The sequence below is a fragment of the Pseudopodoces humilis genome, chromosome 2 (assembly GCF_049639895.1).
Source record: "Pseudopodoces humilis isolate 2021_Gansu_Grassland_sample_001 chromosome 2, ASM4963989v1, whole genome shotgun sequence".
NCBI classification, from domain to species: Eukaryota; Metazoa; Chordata; class Aves; order Passeriformes; family Paridae; genus Pseudopodoces; species Pseudopodoces humilis.
Genome location: NC_142201.1, coordinates 80,920,416 through 80,941,581, shown reverse-complemented (window position 1 = coordinate 80,941,581; position 21,166 = coordinate 80,920,416).

The window sequence follows — 21,166 nt, the reverse complement described above, 5'->3', positions numbered from 1 at the left end:
CCTCATGAATGATTGTAAGACCTCATTGATGAAACAGAGGAAGTCACCTGCTGTTGTTCTGCAGTCATCTTATGGATGTCGAGCATCAAATACTAACAGCACACCACATCTGCACTGCAGCATCTGCAACTGATAATGAAGATGGGAAGAACTGTAAATTATACTTACCTGGGACAGAATTTTCCCTTGGTCTCATGATCACTGAGGATCACAAGGAGAGTCTGGATGGGGTTAAGTCTAGGTACTTTGGACAAGTAATTTACACTCTAAATTTCCAAAACTGAGTAAACAGTTCTTGTCCATTACAGGTGAGATGTCCATTTCCAAAGGCACTGTAAGCTTCCAAAGGCACTTCCCTCTTTTCATTGACTATACAGACCATGTGGGTTCTGAGGTTCTCACTTTTAAAAGATTACTTAGTTGGATACAATTCAGGGTTCCATTTGGTTGCTTCCATTAGGAAGATTGGATGCATGTCTCCTTATGATGTTCTGCAAAAATTGCAGTGGGATCTACAATGCCTAAGTCTCTCCTACTGATTTCAGCACTACATGTGAAAATCTTATTTTTACAGCATGAGAAGAAACTCTAAAAGTATCATTTGTTTCTTTCCTTGCTCATTTTGCTTACATAGAACAGCTGCTATGATGTTCTGTGCTGTGGCAGACAAGATTATCCAACCATACCATGCATGATGTGACTAAGCCTGTGGGTGCTCTGTGTATTATGGGAATGACCTATAAAGAAATGTCAGAAATTACCCTTGTCCTTCACAACCTTATTCCCTGACTTATGGAAGATTGCAGGAGGTGGTTGTATCATGCAATCAGGAGGAAGGGGGGGAAGGAAAAGAAATTTTATAGGCCCCCACAGGATTATAGCTCTATTGAATGCTGAAACGAGTAGTTTCAAGTCAAGTAGTTCCAAAAGAGTGAAATATATGAAGGAGGCATAAAACTGATGAAAGGGAGCTAAGATGCCTCTCGTGCCCTTGGCACAAAAAGTAGTGTCAGGTTTGGGAAAAGTTGGCAGACAAACAGGAGGAGCTGGAGCTGGAGTTGGGCTATTGAGAACCTAATAATCTCCAGAGTCACAGAATTCACCAAATTAAGGTGGACAGTGGCACTCTGATATCCTACTTTGTTTGTGACATTCAGTTTGACCTTGATACCCAGTTCTGGAACAAGACAATGCCAATACCTTAGCTTAGAAACAAGAGCCCTAAAAAGAAAACTATAGTGGGCTCTATTTGAGGTACTGCAAAAACACACATGGAGGGAGGAGGTAAGTCCTCATTAGTCCTGCTAACTCTGTTTCTCTTTCTGAACATGTTTTTTCCATAAGTTACAACAATTGATCAAATTTCAGTAGTCAAGGACCACCATATCTGCTTCCAATCTACAATGGATTAATTACCCATGTTCTATGCTTAATTGCATAACTAAGAACAAAAACTGTCGGTATATTAGTAAGTTTCCATCCAAACAAATAAATTTAAACTTTGTTTTAACCATGAAATACCAGGTTGGCAGGGACCTCAAGGACCATCTGGTCCAACCTGTTCAAATCCCGTGAAGACTATAATACCACAGTTCGCATATAAATTGGTTCCCTGACCTTTATCAGGAGAAAATGTATTTCAGCTTTAACTCTGGAGAGGCAAGGGTAAGGAAATTGTGTGACTGCTAATAAGCTACTCAGCACTCAACATTGTGAGGGGATTGCAGAGTCATGCATTATCCTAATGACTCTTAAGTGGGGGTGACAGTCCTGCTCCACAGTGTATTGATCACCAGAGCAGCTGCCAAGCAAAACAGCAGTGGCACATCAAATATACATCGAACTTGGCTCTATTTCTTACAGTATCTTGTTCCAGGGTTTGTAACTAAACAACTTGAGGCATGAAATGGTCCTGTTTACATTAACTGTGTGTTCCTTCTGGGGAGCTCTCTGTAACTATGGTGTCAAAATGTTTCCCATCTTCCGACATGTGGCTCTTTCTCCAGTCTCCCAGGATTCCCATTTTTCTGAAGACGACCTGCACCATAACCAAACAGGGTCTTTTTTAGGATCACATGGGAAGCGTGTGTCAAAACAGAGGAGTTTCACTTGTCCATCATAGTGGCTTAAGAGCAAAGCCATCTTTCAGTAGGTTCTCAGCTATAATTCTTTTTTCTGCCAGACTGTTAAAATGCTGAGTGCCATAGGTCTTCTGATTGCGAGTGCAGTAACTGCAAATAGAAATAATTCTTGTGGCACTAAACAAGAAACTGGGGAAGCTGCACGCAGTAACAAGAGGTGAGTCTAAACTGATGTATTGCACTGGGCACAGTGGCAGCAAAGGGACTGATGTAGGGACTGTAACAAGGAGGTACATCCCTGCTGCAGAGAGGGCTTAGACTTCCATTTTGTGTGAAAGCTTGTTTTGTTGCAGCTTCTCTTCTTTTTTCTTTTTTGATTAATCTAGGGCCATTGTTGGTGGTATAAAATCCTTTTAACAGATTGCTTAGGGCATGGCCCACTGTGATCAAGGACATTTAGTCCCTGTCATTAAACAGTGCTGCCTTTAATCCCCAGAGGTGAATGACGTTACATACTTTTACGATGTGGCAAATACATATGGCAATGTTCAGATATGGGTTATGAGAGAATCTTTTACAGGCACGAATGCAAACATATAAAATTGTTCTGAGCAAGGTCAGAATAATTCATGATACATATTCTGGCTCAGCTTGAGGACCATCAGTAAAACCTGCATACAGAAAAGAGCAGGCAAGACTAATAAAAAATAGCATAATTTGTTATGATTTGGTTTAAGAGACCTTTCAGCTGCTATTTTCTCATGCTAATAAACATTGGCCATTACCTGCCCATGTACCTTTGTTTAGCTTGCCATGAACCACACCTCAGAAAAGACACTACAAGAAAGCTTTAGAGGAACTTCCTACAAGGTCATGTAGTGATAGGACAAGGGGGAACGGTTTTAAGCTGAGCAAGGGCAGGTTTAGATTAGATATGGGGAGGAAATTCTTTACTGTAAGGGTGGTGAGGCATTGGCACAGGTGGCCCAGAGAAGCTGTGAATGCCCCATCCCTGGAAGTGTCAAGGCCAGCCTAGATGGATTTTGAGCAACCTGGTGAAGTGAAAGGGTCCCTGACCATGCATAAAGACTTACAGACCACAGTTGTCTGTCTCAAACACTGTGAAGGCCACAGAAGGACTTTGCCATGAGATAAGTAGAGAAGGGAGCAGCAGGATGGCAGTAACTCCAGTCCTGGTGGAGGTGAGATCTGGTTAGCACATCCCGGGTAACGCATCCAGACAAAAATTCACACTGTGGTAAACTGTATAAAAAAGTAACTGCTTGTACTCATATCACTGGTCAGACAAAGATCACTCCAAGTTATGGGGCAGATGGCATCCGTGACCACCAATGACCAGCAAAGCCCCCTGAATATACCCGGAACCTAGACTGTAAGTTAAGCCACCACAGCAGGAACCTGAGATAAGATAAAGGTGGTACTATTGTCTTGGGTGTTATCTCAGACCTAGGGGAAGGTTAACAAAGTGGGGAGAAAAGAGTGTATCACAGATAATGCAGGATTTATGGCCCACTTGGAAAGCCAGCTCAGCTGAAATCAGCTTGGATGGGGTAAAAGGTAGTTCTAGCAGGGGGAGATTGCAACCCCCAACTCACAGATCAGCATCCCAAGAAACTGACTGACCTCAAAAAAAGAGAAAGGCAGAGCATGTGGACTAATTAGCATTAGAAGTGAGGGACTAATTTAACCAATAGAAAAGAGAACCGTGTAGCCAATGACCCTTTGTTTGCTAAGGTGTATAAAGAGTGAATAAAAAGTTTTGAATGACTATGAGACCGCCACCATGAAGAAATTCAGGGTGAAGAAGGATGAACAGGACAGGATGCTCCTGGATCCATGGGTTGAGACTACCTACTATTTGATCCCTCTCTCTTTCTTCTCACTCTTTTATTTTTTTTTCTCTCTCTACCTCACATTTATTGTTAAATAAAATTGTATTATTGACTTCCACATATGGTCTTGTTTTCACCTTAATTCGGTCAGAGGCATCTCTCAGCAGTTGGATATTAATACCATGGCAGGAAGTTTGAAGCTAGATGATCTTTAACAGCCCAATCCGAAACCATTGTATGATTCTATATGAAAAGGATGTTTGTGTAGACACTCAACGGTCTGTGAGAACCAAGCCAGATTTGGTATTTTATATCCACACCCAGAAGAATTACATTGGAGTCACTTCCCTGTGTCAAAACTTAGTTTCAAAACACACTCTTGTTTATAAGCTATTCTTTTTTAAGGCTGATTCCAGAACATTAGATGTCTCTGGGTAGTTTTAACTATTATTTTATTTGTCTGATAAGAGTCCTACTTGAATATTTGAGACTTATCCATCGGGAGCACACTAACAGGGTAGGGTCGCATCAACATCTGACTGGAAGGTTCACTAGCTGTGAACTTACAAAACCTCAGCTATTTTATGGAAATAGCCCTTTGCACGCTTGATCCCCCGGCGCCAGGGAACAAGCTCCCTGGATCAGACCACATTGACCATGGAGTATGCTCCAGCAGTTACCGGGATGCTCCAGCAGTTACCGGATGCTCTGTGAACCCACATCCCAATTAACCCCTCAAGAACATGTTCACAGGCCTAAGCACAAGACATTTAATCTGCAGCATACAATAACAGGCACTCGTCAGCATCAGGTAGAGAATGTTCTTGTCATGTGAGAGAGATTTTGGATGTTAACAGAGGGTGGGAGCAATGGCTTTGCCAGTGAGTGGGCTTTGAGACCAGCTTTAAAGGAAGAGAAGATTCTTAAGAGTGCTGAAAGCCTGAAAAGCAATGATTTTTTTCCCCCTCCAAATAATAAACAAAGCTGAGACCACAGAGTCTGCCCATCCTGAGTCCCTAGGATACCGGAGGGAGATGATGAGTGATTAGAAACAGCTGAAATAATATTTTAAACCTCTATTAATTAATCCTTTAGCAATCCCACTGTCTTCAGAACTTCCTTTGACAGGAAATTTTCCTTCCATTCTCTGAAGACTGGAGACCATTTTTTTCTTATTATTATATGTCAAAAACGAGTTTTAAAATTAATTTGTAAGAGTGCCCTGAGTGATGCTGTACCTACCAAACAATCCTGCAAACGTGAAGAATCACCACAGAGCGTTAAACAACTCACTCCACCTATAGGAAACAGCTTGTAGTGCACAAACATGCCCCCAGGCACCATCACATCTGTGTTCCCACTGCCAGGTATCCAGCTTGGCAGGACACCAACGTTTGGCTTCTAAAAACAAACCTGTGACAGCAGCAGGAGGCTGTCACAGGGCTCTCTCCCACAACTAGTTTTAGTCGTCTTCCAAAGCTGGGGCTGAGAAGCAGTCTTTGAAGAGGTGCCAACAAGGAGAATTTTCCTAACTATCCTACAGGGCGAGTCTGCACCTCAGGGTGTGTGTGTATGGATCTCATCAGTGCTACTGCACAGCTAGGACACCTAGGAATGGTAGTGCTGAAAACCCCAACAATTCAAGACCCTCATCTGCAACAAAAAGAGGCAGGAACACACATGAAATAGGTGTTAATTGTGTTGCTCTTGCTCTTCATAACACTGACTCATTCCTTCCATCTTGACAGGCTCTATCCGGAAAAACAGCTGTCAGTGGTGGCTGGTGCTGCCTGCAATCCTGGCAGATATAGAGCAAGACAGATCACACCTGTTTGTATAGGTGTAAAAAGGCCAACATTGAAAAGCAATCAAGATGGAAGAAGGCCTTTTTGTTTACTCTGCAAAGCTGTTTGAGAAGTGGGCATGTGCTATTCTGCCTTTTCCACCTTTCCTCCTGGATTACTTTGTCGCTGGGACAGGTTCCAGTCTCCCCGACATGGAGATAGGAACACGGGGCAGTGTAAGTAAGCTGGCCTTGCATCTGTGAGTTCTGCTTGCACTAAGCTTGCTTCACTCTTGAGTGTGTCAGCTACGTGTGTCTCATCTGGGAAAGCCTGAGGATTTCTCTGAGGCTCTGACACAAAACTCACATGGGAATAATTTCCTAAAGCAGAGCCACGACCTCATAGTGGAACTCCACACGAAGAGGCAAAGAGTGCTGGGAAGAAATGCTGGGGTCAGGAGTGGTAACTCAAAGATGCAGCTGATGACAAGAGAAGGGAAGAGAGTCCCAAGAAGCTTTAAAGAGTGAACCTCATCTATCAAAACAATTTGCTGCCGTCCTGCTCTTGGGACAACCTAACTCAAATGCCTGAGATGAGACTGGCAATTAAGTGTGGTGACCTCTGAAAGCTTATGGGGTATAAAGCAGCATGTGGGAGAAGGATCCCTTCCCATTACACAGTGTTTTTTCCATGACCATGTAGGAAGCTGTGGCAGAGCTGGACCTTGGACATGGTCTGAGGAGCCCCAGCAGCCACAGCCATCCCTGTTGGCTGGTAGCAGATGCTGCACTTCTCTCATTGACCTGAACAAGGCCTGAAAGTCACAAATGTCCAAAAGGCAGAAGCGTTAAACTGGTATTATCTCACAGAGTGAAACAAAAAGAAGCACAAACATAGAATCAAATAAATCAGTGGGATTTTTAACATTTATAAGAAAATAAAAGTAACCCAAAAACCTGAACATACTCAGTCCCAGCTCCCACCAGAACGTGCTGCAGTGTGTTCACCTTTACCCGCAGGGAAGGGATGGGAGAACAAATACCAAATGCCAGATGTTTTATTGCATAATGTATTACTGGAAAATGGAATAAGGATGAATATATAGATCAGTAGCAAAATAAGCAATAAAGTAATAAAAGAATTCACTCTCATGCAAGAAGCACAATAATTATGCATAGGAACCAGAGGAAACTCCATCCCTTGCCAGAGTTTCAGCTAGACTTGAGAGTACACACATCAGGAATATGCCTGGGAAAATGATAAATCATGTTATCTGGACCACTTTACCATCTCTAAAAAAACACCATACTAAAGAAAATTCTGGTTTAATACATTCAATTCAAAAATGGACTGGTTTATTACTTGGTAAGATAACTTGGCAGAAGCCGACTGACTTATTTATTCACTTGAACATTTTCCTATGTTAGATAAGAATTAAGAAAATACGTTTTTTAGCTCATTGAAGAAAAAAATATTTACTTTTATAGTGACTGCTCCTCTTCTTCCAAAGACTAGAACTCATTGTAAAACAGGCCTATGATTAATCTCTTGGTGTGAATCTACATGTATTTGCCCAGGGCACAAACTCCTACCAGATGGAACCTGAACTCTATCACAGAGTTCTGTGAAACCAACAGCTAAACAGGGAGTCTCCTGTGCTTCAGTGGCTGCTTTCTCTAAGCCACATGTTCATTCATGCAGTGAAATTTTAAGTAACTATAGCTTGCACATCTGTTCTGAGAGACTTCAGGGTAAAGGAACCAGCAGGTACTGAGATTACATTTTAACGGATGCTTTCCTGGATTCCTGTGCCACCTACCTCTAAAGAGCAAGGTCCATGGCACACTTTAAACCCTAAGATATGATTTCCACAGAGGCAAACAGCTTGGTGCAGTATAGACAGTCTTTCATCAGAGCTGCTGAAAGGCTTTGGTTGTTTTCCTCACCTCTACTTTTCTCCATGCTTTGATCCTTCTTACTGTTTCCTGACTCCAGCATCACTATTTGAATACATCATGAAACCACACACACAATAGCCTGAGACTATTTCTAGAGAAATGTTTGTGATACCTATGGAGAAAGGGTATGGCAACAACAGGATGGTGAGAGATGCCTGGAACAAGGTATGGAGAGGGAAAAAAAAGACAGGTAAAGGTACAGAAAGTAAGTTTCTACATATTGTCTTGATGAAAGCAGTAGAAACACCTTAAAAAGGAGTAGGGTATTAGAAGTGCTGATACAGACAGCCAGTGCAAGCAAGTGGACAAAGACCTCTCAATTGAGGTATTTCTAACAGCTTCATCCTATAGCTAGGGAAAGAGAAGGAAAAGGGAAGGACAGACTTAGGTAATGGTAATACTAAGGGCTTTATCACCTGGGCATCCTTGCACAGAAGATAAAGTTCATGGTTTTATGCTGTAGAACAGTACTGAAGCATTGAACTTTGGGGTTTGGGAGGGAAAATAGGGTTGCCATTTCAAGCATCCAAACCAGAGTGCAGGCATGCAACAAGAGTAACACATGTCTGTGTTACTACAGCTTGATGAATAACTGCCCATCAGCTGTACACACCAACATAAAACAACTTCACCTTTCATATCTGCCAGCCAAAATGTGTGAACCAACCCTGAGATGAAGGTGGATCCCTTCCAAGGCACTGTGAGAGGAATTTCAGCAAATACATGTTGATTGTTACCCAGACAGGCTTAAAACAAACCTGAGGTGCATCTTATTGGACAGATGGCAAAGTCACAGTATTCACACTGCTTTTATTCAGATAGTCATATAAATTACCATGGTTTTGGGACTGATAGTCTGCAGTCAGTTGCTTCCCCATATATTTCATGGACTTTCCTTATAAGACACACTGAAAAACTGCCCAAAGTTATTTTTCCTTTCTTGGACCCGGTATTAAAAAGAAATATGAATATTATAAAACTGCCCTGGGAAAAAGAGAGAGGGCTGAGTTTCATACTAATAGCTACAGGGTTCTTTTTTAATCCAAGCCCAGATGACAAGGCATCCCTTGTGTATTATAAAACACTCCACGTAAATAAACTGTAAGCCTCTTAGGTGGAGGAGGAGTTAGGGACTGCTAACCTTTGCCTTTAGGGTCTGTGCACTGAATAGTTTAGGAACCTCCCTTTTTTTCTGTGCTGCAGGCAGATGTTTGAGTTCAGCTAAGCCATTCCAGCAGATATTTCCCAACATTCATGTACTTTACAGATTCCCTCCAACCCAAGCAAGCAGTCATTGGCATTGCTGGTGTATGGTGAGATCACTCACCCAACTCTGTTACTAAGGGACTAGTAAAATTGTAGGGGACAAAGCCAAGAAAGCAGCTAAGTGTCACTAGGCCTTTTTTAAACATGCTCATTCAGTTTATGATGCAGAAGTAGTTTTAAAAATCATCATTGCATCCATTGTTCCTCAGTTTAGGGAAACACCAAAGCTGCAGGATGCCCAGCAGTAACCTTTCTCATGGCTAAATAAAACCTTGTGTTTACATGGCACTTTCTGGTGTGAAAAAGGCTCTATGATTCTTCTATGTATCTATGTATCTAAGGAGTTTGATCCTTACATATTCAAAAACCAGCAGGTTCCAGTTCAAACTGGGCTGCTGAATAGAAAAGTAAATGTGGCCAAATGCAATAGAAGCCGTGTAAACATTGCACACACAAGCACACTCACAGATATGTGGGAAATGTCCATGGAAGCAGTGTATCTGAGGCATATGTGTGCTTAAATAGTGGGTTTGTGTGCCCTGAATACTGTACACTTGAATGAACTTTCCCTCAGAGCAAAAGTGTAGTTTTCCATCTTGTACTCATATTTTTTCCCCATAAAAATATTTTAATGATTTAAGTCCCACAAGCCCAAGAGCTCCAGATGCATATTTTAGTTGTTTGTCATAAGAACTATCCGACATAAAAAATGACCCTTTCAGCCAGAATGAGTTTGCACAATGTTTAATGTTAAAGTGAAGAAGTTTTTCACTGTAGTGAAATAAGTCCTTGTAAAAGTGTCATTTGTGAGACTTTAAAACCAGCAGTGGAGAAATATTTTTATTTTTTTTTTGCCATCTGAAATTCTTTAAAAGAAAATAGGTCTCTAGAAGGTAAACTCTTGTTCTTGTCAGAGGCAGCAATAACTTTCCAACTGATTTCAGTGGTGCTTAGGTTTTAGAGAGATACATCTTTTAACTTTTTCACTTTTTGGTTTTTTGGAGTCTTGAATCATCACCATCCTACTCTTTTGGGAAGAACTATGTACTTACCATATCAACTAAACTCTCCTGCTAGGGTAAGTAAATAAAAGTCATAAGTGTTTTTCCTAAGCCATCCTAATAGATGAATGAAACAAAGCACTGATTTTCCAGAGGTCCACACAACGCACTGCTCACCTGCCTGTAACTGTTGCTAAATCAAGGCAAGGCATGGATCTGGCTGGCTGGCTTCCTATTTCTTCTACTGGGTGCATCCATCCTCTTTGTTTGGACCTGGATTTGGATGCAACAGAGGAACCCAACAGAATTCCATGTATGGATGGAAACGGATGCATGTTTCAGAGAAAACTGGATTTGCACTGATTTCAGGAGGCAAAATTCACTGTCATCTCTTGAGGAACAGGATTTGGATGTATCTCTTAGGACCTTTTATTCCAAACTTACTACCTCTATCTCTTGGAGAAAAGTGCTTGCAGAGGCACATGCCAGAGGGAACAGACTGCTTCAAGTCAGATGTGGTTAAAGGAACATCCACTTCTCATCTCTGTATAAGACAGTGTTACCCATTTCCCAATTCTTTTTCAAACTTCTTGTTTTTCACTCTGGGTTAATTATTTTCCCATAAGCAATACTCTTTGTTTCTGGAATTACTTGGGTGATGCCCACTTAATTGTCCTCTGCCCTTTTCACCTTGGGGTGAACTCAGATATGGAGAGTGATTTACCTAAAAGGGAAAGTTCTAGCAGTCTTCAGTTAAATATTTACTTATGCCTTTTTTGGTGTGCCTTGTCCTTGGTATTCCCAAATCCTCTGAGACATCAGTATCAATTCCCACTGACTCTACAGACACTCCCCTCCTCAAGGAGGGTTACTCAATACTGCTTTGGACACATTTTCTGCTACTTGACTGCAAATATTTTTGTATTTGTGTTACTAAGGTCAACAGAGACCTTGTGGACAATTTCCTTCTGTTTTTAGAAAAGTATGTTCAAGTGTGGTTAGGATGCAGACATTTCAAGCTGGACTCAGAGTGGACTGCAGAACCAGGCTGAGGAGCCTTGTGGCACTCAAAGAGGTGTTCCCTGCCTCTGTGAAAATGCCTGTGTGCTGGCAGTTTGAAGAATATTGTTCAGGGTGGCAGCTGGCTGAGGCAATCCAAACCCTCCCATTTGGATGCTCATGTAGAAGCACCGCAGGTTAGAAGGTTTTTGTGTTTGTCTTAAAGATGACTGATCAGATTTAAGCCAAGCTGTTTTGGACAAGCCTTGAACATGCCCACAGGGATGGGAGGTATTTGGGAGGGACAGTGCTAAGTCTTCTTTGTGCATGTTTAGTCTTAGGCTGCTGATACCGTTTGAAAAGTGTGGCAAAACCCTCACTGAACAGTGTGTACTTTGACACAGCACCAAGTGGAAATGTTGTCTTCTTCCCCTAAAAGTGATCAGTCTACTACGTACATCCAACAGTACATATCATGAGATTCTTCAAAAGCTACCCAGAGATGCTTTTCCCAGTGTCCTTCACTGGTCCATGTAGCTTGTTATTTAAAAGTCCCACTGGCTGCAGCTGTACTACTAAATGGAACAGACCAGTGACTGCTGCCTGGCATGAAGCCAGAGGCATATTATGATTCATACCCACCTGACTGAACTATTTTACCCCTAAAAACAGGGTGGCCACACCCAGCCTACCTTTTGGGAATGGTCCCAAGAATGTGCTGTTCTCTACACTGTGCTAACAGGTATGTATTTTCTGCTGGCTCTTGCTAATCCATGTTCAGGGGCCACGAAACAACACAGACAAGCATGGGGCAGTGTCAGAAGTGGTGTCGTGGCCCTGTTTAATTTAGCAGTCTAGACACAGCCATTAAGACCAAGAGTTTAGCAGGAATTTTGGAAGGGCCAATGCATTTATATGGCCAGTGAGAATATCCAGAGGAATGGGAAAAATATTTCAAAAGCCAAAAAAAAAAATAAACCCAAAAAAAACCACCACCCAACCAAAATCAGATTTTTGGAACTGATAAAGTATTAAGTTCTTCTGGGATCAGATTACACAGAGTTTCTGGCATCCTCCCTAGCAGCATCTGGTCCTGCAGGTTTTTGGGAAGAGGATGCTGGACACAATAGCCCTCTGTCCACTCTGCTATGTCAGTCCTGGTGCTAAATGCCACATAATGTTAAATTTGTGGTAAAATCTGTGGGTAAAATGTGAAAATACCTCTCATGTCCTCTGATTTCCTTGGCTCACTCTCTGATATGAACAGGGAAAAAAGCCTGGAGCTGGAAGCTGACAGCTGGCTTCTGTGCAGGGCTCTATCAAGATTAGCGGACCTGAGTGAAGCAGCCCTGCTGAGTGAAGCTGTTCTGCTTCACACCTGGGACAGTACTTGAAACAAACGTGGATTTAGTTTCTAAGGCAGTTTTACTGCCTAATGTCCTTATACTTGTGGGAAGTATACATCTTATCTGTCTGTCACGATTTTTGCAGTCAATTCTGCAACTGATCCCTCACTTAAGCTTTTTCTCTTGCTTTCTTACTTAAACCTACCAAAACACAGACATTTAGTCTTCCCCATGCACACATACCATAGCTTGCCTCCTGTATCCCTTCTCGTACCTCCAGGATTCAACTTGGTATCTTGTTCCAAACATGCCTGTGGCGTGATGAGTTGTGGGGTTTTTACTTCCAGCTGAGCTTCCTTTTGTGAAAGTCCATGAGAAGCAGCAACTGTAGAAGAGAAGGCTGAGGCAGCTGAAATGACACCATGGGCCAAACCCAGTCACTCATTCTTACAGCAGCCAACCCACATGATTGCCCTGGCTGGAAACACCAAGAGATTATGGGAAGTTCAGAACAGCCACAAACATCATCTGCACCCTCTTTCCTGAGGGCAGAATCTGGGACATGAACATAGGCATTATAAGAAGAAAAAAAAGTGATACCTGAGTGAAGAACCAGTGTTGACAACTCAGCTGGAGTCCCAGTAGTGTCTGTTGCAAGATCCCAAGGGAATTACATGCACAGATCCGTTTGCATGGCCATGGTACAGGCACAATGATTCTTAGTGTGGGAATGAGGACATGGATTGTGTGATCCCTATGAGAGACTCTGAGCCAAAATGACTCATGTCACACCATTTCCTTCAGGTGAGTGCCACTGTCTTTGATGGCTGATAGTCAGTCTGCAGGTATTTTATGTGCAGTGTCCATTCACACTGAAGAAATATAATCCTGGATAATATATCTGTCTGCTCCTTTCATTATGAAGGCAGGTTTCAGGTATGAGGTGAAATGTAAAGACACATCCTCTATCTCATGTTGACTACAAATTCCCACCAAAAAAGGGCTTTGGAAATACAGAATCAGACCCAGGCAAAATTGAAATGCAGTTTGTCCCTGCTCTTTCGCGTGGGTGATATTCCATCCTTTACTGAGGCTTAGCACAAAGCGTAGCCAACACTTAAACCCTCAGCAGGATGTTAAGTGGTGTCTAGGCTTTGTGCTGGGTCTCTGCACTAGCCTGAATTTTTACCAGTGAGGAGAAGGATTGCTTTGTCCATATTGAAAAGTACACAGCCAGCCTTCTCTGTAGTATGCCATTTAATTTAGTTTTGATTTAATCCTTTGCATTGAGGGGATGCTGATTGCCTTGAAAGAATAAAAGCTGCCACTCTGAGGCATGTGCCTTTTGCTAGGCATGTGATCCAAATGGTTACATTCAAATCAAATCAAAGCACTTCAAGGGCCAAATGTAGTGCAGTTTTTCTTACTTGGCATGTAAAGTTTTAGTTAATATTTTTTATATTTTAAGGCAAATTAGAAGCAGTATTCTAAATGCTGAGGATTAAGGACAGTACTTTCATACATGCCAGTACTCTCGCACTTCTTACTTCATATGAATTTCCACTAGCAGCTGCTTTTTGGATGCTGGGATATCTGATGTGGCCATGTTTCCTTTGCATCACAGGTTTTTAGTGAACTAAAAATTGATAGCTGTGAAATAGCTATAAGGTAAAAAAGAGGAGCTGAAAAGCTCTGAAAAACAAAATAGAAAACCAAAGTTTTGGTTCAGTGGCTTGGTAAATATCCCAGGAACTACTCTTCTTTCTACAGTATTAGGGAGGAAATCCTCCCTCCTTTTCCCTGTCTCCTTGTGGAGGCTGATGTATCTGGTCCTCATTAGGGGCTGGTTATAGCAGTGGGATCAAACGAGCTCAGCCTATAGTTGTGAGGCACTGCAGTCTCCTGCTTCAGGCAGGGGGCTGAGGCTCAGACCTCCTGACTTGCATTCCTGGGTTTGACTCAGTCAGGCTGTGGACAAGTCCTAGGTACCCAGCTTCTAACCTCTGTATCAGGTACTCACAGTGCTCTCCAGCTGTGTGCAGAGGCTGGGAGATGTATGAGGTTGCCTTGAGTTCCTTTGTAGTATTTAGCTTATATAGACTTACCTTAACAACTCAGATATTGGTCTGTCCCTGTTTCCTAACAAGTAGGATTGTCACATGGCTACAGGATGGAAAGAATTAGCCCCATCCCTCAAATAGCTGTGTTGTCCTAGCACATCTCAGCTAACTTCAGAAACTTATCTCCTACATCTAAGGGTGTAACTCCACTAATAAATCGAACAAGCCAGGGAATGCTGCAGGGTGCAGGATTTGAAGTGCTGCTGTACTGCCAGAAGGGTCCTTGACACTGGTGTAGTGGAGGGCACTAGCCATGTTCAAACAGTGCCCTATCATGACCTGGGAACCTGCCATGACCCAACACAGACACCTTGATTAGGAGAGCAGGCAGATTTACTTGACTGGCAGTTGTCTGGTGCAGTCTGGCCTCAGGTCTAGAGTAGGACACATTTAACTTCCTACTACAGACCAGGTCTAGGACCCAGAAAGATAAAGACACTTTCAGAGTATGAGTCAGCCCAGCCAGGATCTGAATCACTCCTGGAGGTATCTGTCTGTCTCTCTGCAGTGGAAGACTTAGGTGTTATCTTCTTCAGTAGCTGCCTCAGCTGTAGGTGTACAGTCAGGGCAGAGGAATCTGGACAAGTAAGGGAAACCAAGATGTATTTGATTAGACCAGATGAGTGTACTTTCCCTTATACTGTCCCAGATGATAAATTAATTAATTGATTGATTGATATTGATACCAACATCCTGGTATCACTAATAAATAATGACCACTAATAAAAACATTTAGAGCTTTGAAAGCTAAAGTGGATGGTTTTGGAATATCAGAATTTGGTATCTGCATCCACCCAGCATCACAGATTGCTTAATAAATTGCAATTAATTTCTATAACATTCTAAGATGACTTTGAGTAGCAGTGTGTGTCCCTGCTTGATGAATGTGTAGACTGAGGTACACAGAGGTGAAAGCATGGTTTGTCCTTTCTTTCCCCCATATATATATTCAGAGATGAAGCTGGAAGTGCAGCCCCTGGGACTTGGTTCCTACTTTTCCAAACCTGCCAGCCAAGGAAGTGTCTTGCTTTGTTTTAATGAAGCTCTGTTTGCCATTTCATTTTACAGACTGTTAGCCCAGAATAAAGGGAAGTGGATACCCTGATGGACGACAGGAAGCCTTTCTAATTTGTCAAACTACAATTAATAGCTGGCAAGCTCAAGACCAGCTCTCTGTCAGTAAATACCATTTGGACCAGAGTCACTTAAAGATTTCTGTCCTTGTACATCCAAGTTGGCAAGGTCAGCTGCAGCTCAGGCTGGAATCTGAATCCCCAAGTGCAGAAACAATCCTGATCCTGTGGAGCCCTCTTAGAAACTATATCCCAGGCATCCAAGATTATGAGTCTTTTACATCTGGTCAGAAAAAAAGGCAGAGACAGTAAGAACAGGGCAAGGTCGGATTTGTGTTTTTTAATGGAGTTTTGTCCTCAAGCTCTTCTCCGAGGTAAATTTTCTTGCCAGACATTATCAGCTTCAGTGGTTTGGCTCAGATTTTTGCTCTAGATTCTTTTGTCCTGTTGACTTTTGGATCAACTCTGCACTGGCTCTGTTTTGAAGATTGCTTTACCCATATTAATGTTTAACTTACACAAGTATTAAATCGTAAGTTTAACATGGAAATGTTTTAGTCTCTGAGCAGTTCCTTTCCTAGCTGATTTTGCACTGTACATAAGTACAGCTTCACTTGGCAGGATTTCTTCTGTTTGGTGCTGGTCTCATGACACTCTGTTATTACTGTGGCCTTAATTCAGAGGAAAACAATAAAAAAAACCACTATGGTGTTGTAGGCATTACTGTGGGTTCCTGTGAGTCAGAGTGGCCCAATGTAGGGGCCTTGGGTGAAGCCTGAAATTAATTTATTTTGCATTATATGCATGAGTGTCCACAGGCAGTGCTTTGGGGCTGGGAACTTGATGGCGAATCTAGAAGCTGTGTGAGGAAGAAAAATCTTTCTTACTGTTGTCATATACCTTTGCAACCCATCAGTCATGGTTTGATTACTAGATACAACTAAGAATGGAAACAGGAGAGAAGAAGATAGGAGATGCATCAGGACAGTTATCCTCATAAAGTCTTAACTTTCCATGTTGGCACAACTTTGGGCAGACTTCCCAGGGAACACAGTGACAAGAGTTGTTGTGGCTCACACTACTCTGAGTTGCCTGCAAGAATCTCACAGAATCACAGAATATGCTGAGTTAGAAGGGAACATCAGGATCATCAAGTCTAGCTCCTGTCCCTGCACAGGACACCCCAAGAGTCACACCATGTGCCTAAGAGCATTGTCCAAACGTGTCTTGAACTCTGTCAGGCTGGGTGCTGTGACCACTTCCCTGGGGAGCCTGTTTCTGTGCCCAGCCACCCTCTGGGTGAAAAACCTTTTTCTAATGTCCAACCCAAACCTCCCATGGCACAGCTTCAAGCCATTCCCTTGGCTCCTGTCTCTGGTCACCAGAGAGAAGAGATCAGTGTCTGCTCCTCCTCTTCCTCTCATGAGGAAGTTGCAGACTGCCATGAGGTCTTCCCTCAGTCTTCTCCAGGCTGAGCAGACCAAGTGACCTCAGCCACTCCTCATATGGCTTCTCCTCAAAGCCCTTCACCATCTTTGTGGTTCTCCTTTGGACACTCTCTAATGGCTTAATGCCTTTCTCATATTTAGGTGCCCTAAACTGTATGCAGGACTTGAGGTGAGGCTACACCAGTGCAGAGCAGAGGGGGCAATCATCTCCCTCAAACTCAAAGAAAAGCTTCCAAAGGCTTAATATCCTGAACAGCATAGGCCTACAGCTTTCCTTTTGTGATGTTACTTCGATCCTATTTTTGTCTGTACCAGCCTTTGTAGAAGATTAATATATAGCAGAGTCAAAAAACATTTTGTCAATGTTTGACAGTCATGGCAGAACAGTGAGAGTAAGAGCTATGACCTCTCCAAATGGCCTCAGTTCTCATTTCATCTGTGTTTTGTTTGTTGGTTGTTTGGTTGTGAGTTTTTTGTCTAAAAGGCTTTTAGATAAAGATGGATTCATTTTATCTGCATGTCCAGCACACCCATCAAGCAACAATTCTGCCTTTGCTCCTGCAGGTGAGAGTGTTATCAACTCACATTGCTTCCACTCCCTCTCCTGATGTGTCTCCACTGGGACACATTTTGAAGGAAATGCTGTTGTGCTTAGTGACAGAAAGGCAAAGCAGCCTAGGAATAAAAAGACGAGCTCCACACATTAATCTCAGGTTACCACCTTGCTTTTCTATCTCCTTCTGAAGCCCCAGCAGACAGCTCTGCCCTTGTAAACAGTCATCTTCCCTAGCATGTGAGTGAGCCTTACAAACCCTTCTACTCTCTCTGTCCAGCACATCCTACCCACCCATTCACATCCACAGCAGTCTTATGTGCACATACAGCATATCAAACCACAGATAACTGAGGCTGCTGACCGCCTCCTGAAGCACAAATGCAGTGCAAGTGCCTAATGCCTACCTCGTTCAGGTGAACTGGGGGACAGCCCAAGGGCCCAGAGCTGTGGTTCACCTCTTGGCATTCTCCAGAGCAGTGAGCAAGCTGCTCATGGCCTGATGGTGCTGGAGCTATCTGGATTCACCAAGCCCCCTTCCTCGTGTTTCAGGTTCTGGGTGGATATGCTTGAGGTTTTCAAAAAGCTTCCAATTTACTGTGTGACATTCTCAAAACATTTTATAAGTCCAAAAACATGCTCTGCTTAGCACTGGAATACTCTCACCCAGGTTGGTGCTGGGCAGAGCAGATGCCCAAACAGTGCTGGTATTGCTGCTAAGGTCAGTGAGTGATAGATAAGTGTCCCACTGCTGATGGCAAAGCACTGTGGATAAGAACATTGTACTTAGACTGGAATTTGTTTAAGGCTCAGAACTGAACAGCTCTGTCTTACAAAAAGATTTCAGGGTCTTCAGGGAGCATGGGTGGTTTGGTACTCAGATTTATATCCCCTGTTCTCCTGGCAGTACATGGGCCACAATACACAGCAGGATGTTCGCCTGCTGCTTAGTCCAATAAAAGTCACTCCCACAAAAGTGTGATGACTGGGAGGATCTTTTGGAGCCTGTCTACTCCTTCCTGACTACTTCTGCAGCTGCTTACAAGAGAGATCCCAGCCTGAGGGGAGCTCTGGCATCTCTGCCCTGTTTCATAAAACAGATACCAACAGTATGAGTAAGGCAGGATCCCATGTGACTGTATAACCACTGCTTTCCATGGGAAGATATTTCTCATGTTAGAAAGCCCAGTGAGTAGGAGGGGGGAAATCTCTAGCCATGGTTTGGCTTGTGACTCTGGAAAAGATATGCGATGCAAGCTAAACTACTGGCCCCTCTCACCTTTCCTTGGCATGGGAAAATTTTTCTCTCAACTACCAAAGACCATGCAAATGATTATCTACTAGAAGGTGCTGTAGTTTTCAGTTTCTCACTGTGTTTTGCATTTTATTAGGTACAAAAACTCAAAAACTTTGGCTTTGTTGTGGCTATAAATTAACAATCTGGTCAGAATCATTCCTCCAACAGGGGTCCCCAGAAAATGAGGAGGAAGTTCACTCAGTGAAGTGAAAGAGGTGGTAACTGTAACTGTTTACATTGTTCCTCACTTGAAACAGCTTATTGGGACAGCTTGCCAACCTCACTCATCAATGTTAATGTATTCCGTTTTCCTCTCCATGACATGTCAAGTTCAAATTTATCTGAGCAGCAAACAGACAGAATCTCTATTGACTGATTTTGGCTGGAAGTACATTTTCTGATTTCCAACCAAATTTTTCATGGAGTTTCAGATTATTTTATGAAACAACTATGTCTTCCTGTTTTTATGAGAATACAGCTGGATTCTACAGAACAGGTGTGAGCCCCTGCCCCTAATGTTTTAGTCTATATTAAAATAAGGGATTAATTAAAGGTGATTAGATCTATCTGAAACCTCAAGTTTCCATTCCACATGAAATGCCAACATTTTAATGTCAGTTCTATTATGATGAGAAGAATACTATTATGACTTTAGCTTTGGGCAGTATTAAAATAATGTAATATAGAACAAAATATTGTTTGGAGACAACAAGTTGTTGTGAAATAAAAATCAGTCAAAGAAGTCAATCCAAAATACCATCAAAGTCAGCACTGTTACAGAGGAAGTTTTGAATGTAGATGGAACAGGAAAAATTATGTCAGAATATTTTCAGGCAGTCATAGATGCTTAAATTACAGCTGCATTATCAGTAGGTAGATTAAATAAATGTACAGCTCTTCTCTTGGTGAAATCCAGCTATTAAGCCAGAATGTTCTTTCACTTGCTCCTATGCAGTGTCAGCAGTCTAGTGAGAGATACAGCTAATACACACACACACACACACACATATAAATATATATATACACACACATATAAATATAAATATATATATGCACACACATATATATCTATGCTTGGTACAACCCAGCAAATAGGTGGATAGGAACTTTTCAATAGTCACAAGTTTCCAGGGACAGTGCAAAATGACTTTCAGTATGAAAGTCTTTTGCTTTGAGGAGACCTCAGCACTGATATCTGTGATGGAGGAATAAGCTGTCCTTTTGCAGTGAGGGTTTCCCTGGGGGGGTGTTGTGGAGGCAGCTGCTCTCCTGATTAGCACTGCCCACAGCTCCTCCTCAGCTCTGGATGACACAAGCTGAGTATCTGTGTCTCCTCTTGCTGCTAGCCAACTATGTAGGTCCAGCCTTATGTTGCAGCACGTTCACAGAGACATACATAGGGCATGGGACTAGCTGAGTTGCCAGGCTTTGGATCACCTGTTTGCACCAGAGGGATATTTTCAGGCTGCCTGACCCAGAGAAGATAATGTGTCCCTGAGCCATGGAGCACAAGCAATGCTGACATTTTAGAACGGTTGGCATGAACCCCTGCCTGGCCACTGGCTTCTTGTCCTTGAGACATTCAAGTTCACATGTGATTTTGATTTGATTGCTGTATCCAAGTAACTCTTCCTTGCCTCCCAAGGTTCCAGATGCTCACTGCACTGCACTGGACCCCTACAGACTCTGTCAAATTGCACCTCTCAGCTGCAGATAACTTAGTCCAAATTCCCTTATGGCAGTGTTGTGCATCTTTCCTATTTTTACAGCTTCCTTTCTCCATACAAAGATCTGGATCCTATAGTGGGAAGATCAGAGATGGAAAAAACAAAGTATCAGCACAGTTACTTATACACAGCTTGTTTTACCATTTTCCTATTGCCATTCCTTTTCTTCTGCTGGCAGACAGGAGCAGTGTCCTGTTCCATAACTCCACAGAGCATTTGAACTTGTCTGTGTTCAGCTTCTCGGAAAAATCTCTTACGGAAAAATTGTCTTCTGACCACTGCGAAATCACTAAGTGAAAAAAGCCTTTGCCAATCTGCAGTCATTCCCAGCTCAGCACCAGAGGTCTTCCTTGGAAATCACCGGAAAATATAAACGTAGAATTAAGGTGGCAACTATCTTCCATTCCAGTCTTCCAACTTCCATAAGGCTATTTGTGACAGGGTCTAGCAGGCTTGGCATCCAAATAATGAGGAGGCTGTAGGAACTATCCAGACCAGTTAAGCGTGAAACTATGTACTTCCTATCCACTGCATTGAAACCACAATCTAATTACCTGCTTTTATCCTTGGACGTAAGTTTTCATCTGCTGTAAATTTATATAATTGAATAGACAAAGTGACTGGTCCGAGTAGTTTCTGAAAGGCTTTAAGGAAAACATT